Genomic DNA, 10,694 nt, shown 5'->3' on the forward strand with positions numbered 1-10,694 from the left:
TTGTATGTTTTCATTATTTTATTCCAGGGGCTTAAATATTTTTTCAAGAAGGCAAAATCCACTTACAAGTGAAAAAATACACACGGATGATGCACATAGCAATGCTTGCACACTGCTGATGAGCACCTGATGTCATGATTTTGAGTATTCCCGTGTAATTGTTAATTTTACCCAGTGGGAGAATAATTCATATCAAACATATTAATAATGGGAAAAATAAAACTAATTATATAAACACAATTTTAAACATTTAATACTTGATTTTATTGCATTTTGGCAAGGGAAAGAGACTCAAACATCATCAAAACTCAAGATGAACTGTAGTAATTTAACAAAAATGCCCAATACTGGCAGCAAACATGGGCAGACTTGGAAAAGTTCATAGTTCACAGGAACATGTGATGAAGTAACAGGGTGGTGCAGCTTCCTGACGTCTCCAGGCTAATAGCCAATCAAAAATGATAAATAGAAATATAGCTTCAATAAGTATGTAGCTAAGGGAAAATAGAGTCATAAAATGCTTGATTAGTCAAGATCAAAACCAGATAATGAGAGAAAAGGGAAATAAAAATAATTGAGTCCAATATAGAGTACCCAGAGATATATACAAATCCAAATATATCAGTGATTACATTAAATGGTGAAAGAAAAATTATTTATTTAGTGTTGAATAAGTTAAATTGAAGCATGTGTTCATATAGGAAATTTGACTTTATATGTATGGATACAAGAAGGTTGAAATGAAAATGATGGGGAAACTTGCCATGTAGACGTAACAAAAACAGAAATGCTAAAGTAGTTTCAGAGCATGAGAGAAACAGACTTTATGCAAGATATTTTTCTAATCATAAATGAAGAATATTCCTAGCAGAAGAGATAATAATTCTAGTCCTAGGTAGAATTCTGGTCCTATAATAAAATTTCAATTTCAAGTAAAGCAATAGCTAACAGAAATATGGAAATATGGAAAGAATAAATAGACAAACCTATAATAAAAATGAGCAATGTTAAACCCACCTCTCTTAGTAACTTATAGGACAAACATAGAAAAATGTTTTTGGAAGATCTGAACTATGTGACCAACAAACTTTGATTAGTATATTTTATAAGGAAACAGAACACACATTCTCTTGATGTGCCCACGTAAGTTTCCTGAAACTAAACATTTGCTGACCATAAAATAATATTTAATAAATTTCACATGATTGAAATCATTGTCTTCTCTGATGATAAAAGACTTATGTTAGAAAGTGATTACAAGGGGCCGGTGCCATGGCGCAGTAGTTAATCCTCCACCTGTGGCGCCGGCATCCCATATGGGCACCAGTTCTAGTCTCGGCTGCTCCACTTCCTATCCAGCTCTATGCTGTGGCCTTGGAAAGCAGTAGAAGATGGTCCAAGTCTTCAGGCTCCTGCACCCATGTGGGAGACCCAGAAGAAGCTCTTGTCTTCTGGCTGTTGCGGCCATCTGGGGAGTGAACCAACAGAAGGAAGATCTTTCTCTCTGTCTCTCCCTCTCACTGTCTGTAACTCTACCTCTAAAATAAATAAATATATTTTTTAAAAAAGAAAGTGATTACAAGAAGAGTTCACTAGAAAATACACATAAAGAAGGGCCAATGCAGTGACACGGTGGGTAAAGCTGCTGCCTGCAGTGCTGGCATCCCATATGGGTGCCGGTTTGAGTCCTGGCTACTCCACTTCATATCCAGCTCTCTTCTATGGCCTGGGAAAGCAATAGAAGATGGCCCAAGTCCTTGAGCCCCTGCACCCACATGAGAGACCTGGAAGAAGCTCCAGGCTTCTGACTATGGATCAGCACAGCTCCAGCTATTGCAGCCATTTGGGGAGTGAACCAGTGGATAGAAGATCTCTGCCTCACTCTCTCACTACCTCTATCTCTCTGTAACTCTGCCTTTCAAATAAATTAATTAATTTTTTAAAAAAATAAAATACACATAAAGAAGCACATCTAGCAAGGGACTGGTTGATGTCCAAGAGAATGTGGTGTGTGTAGCAGAAGATGAGAATTACAAACACCAGCCACAATAATGTGGTAAGTTACAAAAATAAGGACTGTCATTGTTATGAGTACTTCTACCTTAACTATGTATGTGGTTTTTTAAAATTTTTTAAATGTTTTTTTATTTTTTGGCAGGCAGAGTAGATAGTGAGAAAGAGAGCCAGAGAGAAAGGTCTTCCTTTTGCCGTTGGTTCACCCTCCAATGGCCACTGCGGCCGGCGCAATGCGGCCGGTGCACCACGCTGATCCGAAGCCAGGAGCCAGGTGCTTCTCCTGGTCTCTCATGTGGGTGTAGGGCCCAAGCACTTGGGCCATCCTCCACTGCACTCCCGGGCTGCACTCCTGGGCAACAGCAGAGAGCTGGACTGGAAGAGGAGCAATCGGGACAGAATTTGGTGCCCTGACAGGGACTAGAACCTGGTGTGCCGGTGCCGCAGGCAGAGGATTAGCCTATTGAGCTGCAACGCCAGCCTGTATATGTTTTTGTGCCGTAAGCAGAGATCTTTTCTTTTTTTTCTCTTGTCCCCTTACCATATAATATGTTAAAGCTCTGTCATGATATTTAGTGTTGTTAATTTTACACTGTAGTATTATTTTTATTGGAAAAGACAGTTCTGAGAGAAAAGTGCCACCCAGTACAGTTTGATGGGACTAAATAAATCCCAAGAGAGACCTGAAGTTCAAGAAATATCAGCCATATACCAAACCAGCTCTTCATTTTGCTGCTCTTTTGTATTGTTGTGGGTTTTTTATTTCAATTCTGTTGATTTCTTCTCTAATTTCAATTATTTCTTTTCTCCTATTAGTTTTGGGTTTGATTTGCTATTGTTTTTGTAGGTCCTTGAGCTGCATGAGAGCTCATTTATTTGGTGCTTTTCTAATTTCTTGAAGTAGGCACTAATTTCTATAAACTTTCCTCTTTACACTGCTTTTGCTGTATCTGATAAGTTTTGATATGTTGTCATTTTCATTTGTTTTCATAATTTTTTTGATTTCTATTTTTTCTATGACCCACTGTTTATTCAGGAACATGTTTTTCAGTCTCCATGTGTTTGCATATGTTCTAGATATTCCTACATTGTTGATTTCCAGCTTCATTGTATTGTGGTAGGAGAAGATGTACGGTATGATTTCAATTTTTTTTCAATTTCCTGAGATTTGTTTAATGGCATATCATGTGGTCAATCCTAGAGAAGGCGCCGTGCAGTGGTGAGAATGTGGATTCTGCAACTGTCGGATGAAAAGTTCTCTAGATACCTGTTAGGTCCATTTGGTCTATAGTGTCGATTAACTCTGCTCTTTCCTTGCTGATTTCCTGTCTCATTGATCTGTCCACTGCTGAAAGGGGGGTGTTGAAGTCCCCCATTACTAATGTATTTGAGTCTATGTCTCCCTTTATGTCCCTTAACATTTCTTTTAAATAGTCAGGTGCCCTGTAATTAGGTGCATATACATTTATAATAGTTACATCTTCCTGTTGAATTGATCCCTTAATCATTATATAGTGTCCTTCTTTGTCTCTTTTAACTGTTCTTGTGTTAAAGTCTGTTGTTTCCATCCTTTCACTTTCAGTCTACATGCATTTTTGTTGGTGAGATGTGTTTTTTGTCTGGGGGTGTTGTGTTCTCTTCCTTATTCTTGTTTCTTGAATTAGTGCATTTGTTATTTGACATTTGTGGATATATTAATTCTTTGGTTTTTTTTTCCCACTGTGGTTGCTTTATCTTTGAACTAGGGGTGGATTAATGGAGTGCCTGCTTTCAGGGAATATCTAGAGGTGTGTTGTATGCGTGGCTAGTGCCCCAGTGTGAAGGGAGTGTCTAAGATGACACACCAAGTTTAGCATAGTAAATATCCTCTTTTTTCTTTATCAGAGGTGAGTTTTCTTTTGGTCTGTTGGTGTGTTGGTGTAGACTCAGCTGAGCTCCTCTACTTGAAGGAGACCAGTGCCTGGGCGCCAGCCCCAGTGAGTACATTTTTTGCCTGCTCTGCCTCAAAGACCACACAAAGGATATGTGTAGTCCTCAGTGTAAGCTCAGCTTCCCAGCAGTATCCCTTGTCAGGTAACCATGGAGCCCCAGGAGTCTCCCACAGTGACTGCCCAGTGCTCCAGCTGTGCTCTGAGTCCTCCCACACAGCTGCAGTGTTTTCACAGTTCTGGCATACAAGCCTCCCACAGTCACAAGCATCCAACCCCCCTGTCTGTTCTCCTCCCCAGACTCAGGAGTCTCTGATTGTCTCATTGCTGGGTGTGGACACAAGCTGGCACAGCTGTTACGTGTGTCCAAAATGGTGCCTGTTCTCTGTCAGCTTGTTACAGGTCACCTTTTCAGGGTGCCCAGGGAGAGAGAAAACATGCCCTGCTTTGTTTTTTCTCCTCTACTTTGGCAGGTACACTATCCCCAGTGGGGCTCCAAGCTAGATACCCTAAAGGTTCTTTCTGCAGCTTTTTTGCTAGTGGCTTGGGCTGTTGCGTTCTGGTCTCACCTCACTCTCCAATGCTGATGTGGAGGCTCTCAGCTGCTGGGGTCCTAAGTTGTGCATGTCCTTGCCTTCCTTGTCCACTGTATTCTTCCAATTTGTGTAGAGTTTTCTCTGCTGTTTTCTTCCTAACTATTCCCTGAGACTGCACTCCTTCCACTTATTTAAAACTATCTTCTCCTAGATTTGAGCAACAAGATCCCTCCCTACTCTGCCATCTTCATCCCCTACACTGTAGTATTTAAGTTACAGAATATCAAGGAAAAGTGAGTTGTCAACCATGGACTTTGCGTTGTCCACTTCTGAGGAAAGAGTTAATGAGTTTCAGTAATAAATACAGGATAGTTGTGTTATATTAGTTTAAACATGTCTTTCTTATTTTGTTTTTCAACTTTTTAAAATTTATTTTTCATTTTATTGGGGGGAGAGAGAGAGAGAGAAAAGAAAAGAAGAAAGGTGGTAGGGGGGATTAAAAGATATCTTACATCCACTGACTCACTCCCGATTTCTGGCAATGGCCAAAGGAAGACCAGGAAGAATCCAGGAGTTTGGAACTCAACCATGTGTTCCTTGTGGGTGCAGGGACTCAAATACTGAGCCATTAATTGAAGCATCCCAGGGTGCAAATTAGCATGAAGTTGAGTAAGGAGAGAACTTGATATTGAATCTGGCTCTCAGAAATGAGGGTATCTAAAATGTAAGATATGAGTAAAATTGACATTTTAAGATTTTCTGATTGTTTACAGCCCTTGTCTACTTTTGAGGAACAGCAGTGTATTTTTTTCCTTCATCCTATTTGTTTAACTTTATTCACAGTACAATTAATCTTATGAATGTAAAGTAACCTGAAAATAATCTTTGTAAAAATTACTAGTGGAGACAGGAGAGAGAGGAGGAAGAAGGGTGGGAGCACAAGGAGTAAGGAAGGTAGAGTGGGAAGAATCACTGTGTTCCTAAATCTGAGTATAGGAAATGCATGAAATTTGTATATCTTAAATAAAATTAGAGAAAGAAATGAGATTGCAAGCCTTCAAAGTGGCAAACTACTGCTAGGAACACCTGCTCCTGTTTTCTGTATGTAAAGAGCAGCTATGGTGTAAAAGACGTGTATGGGGGCTGGCGCTGTGGCGCAGTGTGTTAACACCCTGGCCTGAAGCTCCAGCATCCCATATGGGGACTGATTCGAGACCCAGCTGCTCCTCTTCCAATCCAGCTCTCTGCTATGGCCTGGGAAAGCAGTAGAAGATGGCCTGAGTACTTGGGCCCCTGCACCCACGTGGGAGACCCAGATGAACCTCCTTGCTCCTGGCTTCGCTTAGGCTCAGCTCCAGCCATTGTGGCCATCTGGGGAGTGAAGCAGTGGACGAAAGACTTCACCCCCCCACCCCGCCTCTCCTATCTCTGTGTAACTCTGACTTTCAAATAAATAAATAAATCTTTAAAATAAAAAAGAGACACCTGTATGAATAACAAGTGGACAAGGGGTGGAATTATGTATCAATTTGGTTAGCCTACAGCGCCCAGATGTTTGTTCAAACACTGTTCTAATGTTGCCTGACAGTATCTTTAGGTGGGATTAACATTTAAATCAGCAAAGATTGAGTAAAGTAGAACTCCCTCCAATATGTGGCTGGGTCTCATCCAATCAGTTGAAGAGAAACAGAAGACTTCTCTGGAGAAGAAGGGGCTTTCATCAGCAGGTGGCCTGCAGAGTCCACTGCAGTGCCGACTTTTCCCTGGACTGCTGTTTGGAGATTTTGGACAGCTTATGTCTGAGAACTATTCATCCCATTAGGCACTAAAATTAATGGATGGTAATTTAATTGCCTTAAAATGCTCTGACTGGACATTACACAATGTACACATGTATCAAGACAACACATGATGCTCCTAAAATATGTATAATTTTGTATTCCCATCAAATTTTAAAAATCGTGCAAATAGCAACTTCAATAGAATACTTTGATTTTGTTTTTGTTTTTGTTTTTGTTTTTTTCCACAGGCAGAGTTAGGCAGTGAGAGAGAGAGACAGAGAGAAAAGTCTTCCTTCCGTTGGTTCACCCCCCAAAATGGCCGCTACAGCCAGTGCTGTGCTGATCCGAAGGCAGGAGCCAAGTGCTTCCTCCTGGTCTCCGATGCAGGTGCAGGGCCCAAGCACTTGGGCCATCCTCCACTGCACTCCCGGGCCACAGCTGAGAGCTGGACTGGAAGAGGAGCAACCAGGACAGAATCCAGCGCCCCAATGGGGACTAGAACCTGTGGTGCCGGAGCTCACTAGGATTAGCCTAGTGAGCCACGGTGCTGGCCATTTTTTTATTTTTTAACTTCAAATCATCTGCTTAATGTATTTGGGTTCTTTAAATAGGGTAATCTAAATGTACATGGCAATGGTTCCCAGAAAATCAATTTTATTTCAATACTTCATTAAAAATGCACAGAATCTGAATACTTAGGTAGTATAGCCTCAATAGCTTTTCTCCACCTATCCATCTGAGTGTTATTGTTACATTGGTCTTACATTAATACTAATATTCAATCTAAAAGCAAAAGTATACCATTTCATGTAAACTAACATACCCATTATGGAAGATGGTATGAACACTTCTCAGAAACCTGAAAATAGATCTACCAGAAGACCCAGCCATCCGCCCCTGCTGATTTACCAAAGGAAATGAAGTCAGCCTATGAAAGAGTTACTTGTACTCCCATGTTTGTTGCAGCTCAACTCACAATAGATAAGATGTGGAATTAAACCAGATATCCATCAACTGATGACTGGATTAAGAAGATGTGATATTCATGCTTTATGCAATACTACTCAGCAGTAATAAAGAATGGAATCCTGTCTTTTGCAACAAAACGGATGCAACTGGAGACCATTATGCTTCATGAAATAAACCAGTCTCTAAAATACAAATATCATATATGTTTTCTTTGGTATGTGGTAGTTAATATAGAATGCAAGTAATGCATAATGCATAAGAATGAAACTGACATTTTATGATTGTGCTATTGTTTGTAGCCCTTGTCTATATTCCTGTATAACAGTGGTCTTTCTGCTTTTTACTTGTTGAACTGTCAGGGACCACGCAGCATGTGACCTCTTAGTAGAGAGACAGGGCTGGACAGGCCAGACCTGATAGTACTGATAACGCAATCTTGTGTGACCTTGTGCCTTAAGGCCTTGTAACCTCTCCCCTACTTGCATTAGCATTGCAGCTACAAGATAAGCCCCTCCTCCTTCCCCCTCCCGATACCCTGCCTCGATGATATATAAGTGTGTGGTTGAAAAATAAAGTCGCAGCTTGATCGGCACCTGTCTTGCTGCCATCCTTGTGTCTCCTGTCCCTTTCATTTCTCCTTCTAGGTGCTCGGCCCCAGTTGCTGTCCCGCGGGACGGGACAACTGGCGCCCAACGTGGGGCTCGAGTGCGGCCCTTGGGGTTCGAGTGCCTGTGAGATTGGAGGAACGCCGCCTTCCAGGAGGAAAACTTGGATCCAAGTGATTGTGCGACCGGCTCGGAACTGCCCACCCGAGATCATCAGCATCGGTCGACGCTGCGGAGTGAAGACGGCGCAAGGTAAGTGACAGCCATGGGACAGGCATTATCGTCACGGGAAATGTTCATTTCAGGTCTCAGGGAGGCCCTCAAGACACGAGGAGTTCGGGTTAAAAATAAGGATCTAAAGGCATTTTTTGAGTACCAGGGTCACTCTCAGAAGGTAATGCCCAGGCAGATGCTGCTACAAGGCTTACCTTCCCCACAACTGTGGGATCAGTGCAGGAAGCTCAGAACTCAGAAGGTAATGCCCAGACAGATGCTGCTACAAGGCTTACCTTCCCCACAACTGTGGGATCAGTGCAGAAAGCTCAGAACTCAGAAGGTAATGCCCAGACAGATGCTGCTACAAGGCTTACCTTCCCCATAATTGTGGGATCAGTACAGGAAGCTCAAAACTTGCATAGGTTGCATCACTTAAATGCTCAATCTCTCCGTTTGTTTTGTAAAATTTCACGAGAACAGGCTCGTGAAATAGTCAAAAGATGCCCCTCATGTGTTACAAGCCAACCTGTACCGCATTTGGGAGTCAATCCGCGTGGTCTTCTCCCTAATCAACTGTGGCAAATGGATGTCACACACTTCCCAAAATTTGGCAAACTAAAGTATCTCCATGTCTCTATAGACACCTATAGTGGCTTTGTCTTTGCCTCCCCCCACACAGGAGAAGCTGCTAAGGATGTTATCTCGCACCTTATCACAGCTCTTTCTGTACTGGGAAAACCTGTTAAGATTAAGACAGACAATGGTCCTGCTTATGCCAGCACTAAGTTTAAACAATTTTGTGAGGCGCTCCATATTAACCACATTACAGGAATTCCCTACAATCCACAGGGACAGGGAATCGTTGAAAGAGCCCATCAAACACTAAAAACTTGGCTCACTCGGCTTGAAGCCACTTCCTTGTCTTTTGCCTCTCCCCGCGACCGATTGAATCATGCGCTCTTTGTGCTAAACTTCCTGACCTTGGATAATAATAATCATTCAGCTGCGGACCGTCATTGGCACCCTTCCCCTGATACGGCTCCGCCTATGGTAATGTGGCGAGACCCCCTCACCAGTAGCTGGCACGGCCCAGATCCAGTACTCATTTGGGGACGTGGCTCAGCCTGCATCCTGGACCAAAAACAATCGGCACCAAGATGGCTACCTGAAAGATTAATTAAACAAGTTAATCCACCAATTCCTACAAATAATGATGTTGTTCCAGAGCCTGTACTTGGCCCTGAGAACGCCTTTTCTTTATACCCACAAGAATGAAACAACCTGGCTGGACGCTACTGGGATTCATTACAGGACTCCTTATTATTGCTGGAATTGTTGCCATTGTTGCTATTTGAGTATCTTATCTTCTCTCTATTCTCTCCTCCCCTGCTACATTTCCTGAGGGCTCACTGATTAACCCCTCCAAAGGGCCCTAATACAATGGCCCTCAGCCTTGCTCTCCTGATGATGGCAATCTACACCATCCATTGGGCTCCACCAGTCTTTGCAGGGCTTGACAACCCTCAGGGCATTCAAAAATACCTTCAACAGCATCACCCTTGTACCTGCTCAGGGGGCATAATAGATCCACAGGACTAGGAATCGTGGTCCACAAATATAGAGAATTGTCCCAACAACTTATTAATGATGTGCAGACCCTATCCACCACCATTCAGGACCTTCAAGATCAAATTGATTCCCTAGCGGAAGTGGTTCTACAAAATCGTAGAGGCTTAGACTTGCTTACTGCTGAACGGGGAGGTATTTGCTTGGCTTTACAGGAAAAATGCTGTTTTTATGCTAACAAGTCCGGCATTGTTCGTGATAAAATCAAGACACTTCAAGAAGATCTGGAGCGTCGTCGACGTGCCATGGCTGAAAATCCCTTTTGGACTGGATGGAATGGACTGCTTCCCTATTTGCTACCGCTTTTAGGCCCCATTGTTGGGTTGCTTGTTGTGCTATCTATAGGTCCTTGTCTCCTCAATAGGCTGATGACCTTTATCAGACAACAAGTAGATAATTTAGCAGCCAGACCAATTCAAATACATTACCAAAGTCTGGCCATGGAAGATCCCATGGAAAACAGTTATCTCTCTCTCTGGCCGGTGAAGTCTGGCCAGTGAGGTCACAGTCCCTCCAACAACTGACTCTCCCCTTCGGTCTGCTGCTGCCCCAGTCGGGAGCCCAGGAAGGGCCCCAGGCCTATCAATAAAATGAGCAGTAAGCCAATGACGGGCACCTTCCCGGAACCTCACCCACCTAAGACAGGAGTCCTTGGGGACTGGCAAGGATATCCAATGACGGGTAAGAGGTGATGGAGCCCCGGGTCAATTCCTAAGACAGGCACTGCTCGCTCATCATGCTTGGCCTAACCGGTAGCCATTTCTGTTTAATTGATAAGAAAGGGGGATTGAACATTATGGCTAGTGGTGCATTAAGCCTATGATTATAAAGTAAATTATAATTATCCTATTGCAAAATTAAAGAAAAAAAGGTATTGGAAGGGATGAGGGGGAATTGTGAGAGGGAGGGAGAAAGAGGAGTATACTTATCTCATTAGAATTGTACCTATGAAATCTTTTCACTTTATATTAATAAAAACTTTAAAAAATAAATTGAAAAACAATAATGGTTCAATTTTCT

The 10,694-nt window shown here is 42.4% G+C and overlaps 1 long non-coding RNA gene across 1 annotated transcript; it reads left to right on the forward strand.

Moving 5' to 3' along the window:
• The first annotated feature begins 7,620 nt into the window (after positions 1–7,620).
• LOC149122467 (uncharacterized) lies at positions 7,621–10,106 on the forward strand. The gene is made up of 2 exons (XR_016219471.1): positions 7,621–8,084; positions 9,830–10,106. It is a non-coding gene; the product is annotated as an uncharacterized LOC149122467 (long non-coding RNA).
• Positions 10,107–10,694: the final 588 nt, after the last annotated feature.

Source organism: Oryctolagus cuniculus, chromosome 13, assembly GCF_051225735.1.
Source record: "Oryctolagus cuniculus isolate XC-2025 breed Fujian yellow rabbit chromosome 13, ASM5122573v1, whole genome shotgun sequence".
In the NCBI taxonomy this organism is placed as follows: domain Eukaryota; kingdom Metazoa; phylum Chordata; class Mammalia; order Lagomorpha; family Leporidae; genus Oryctolagus; species Oryctolagus cuniculus.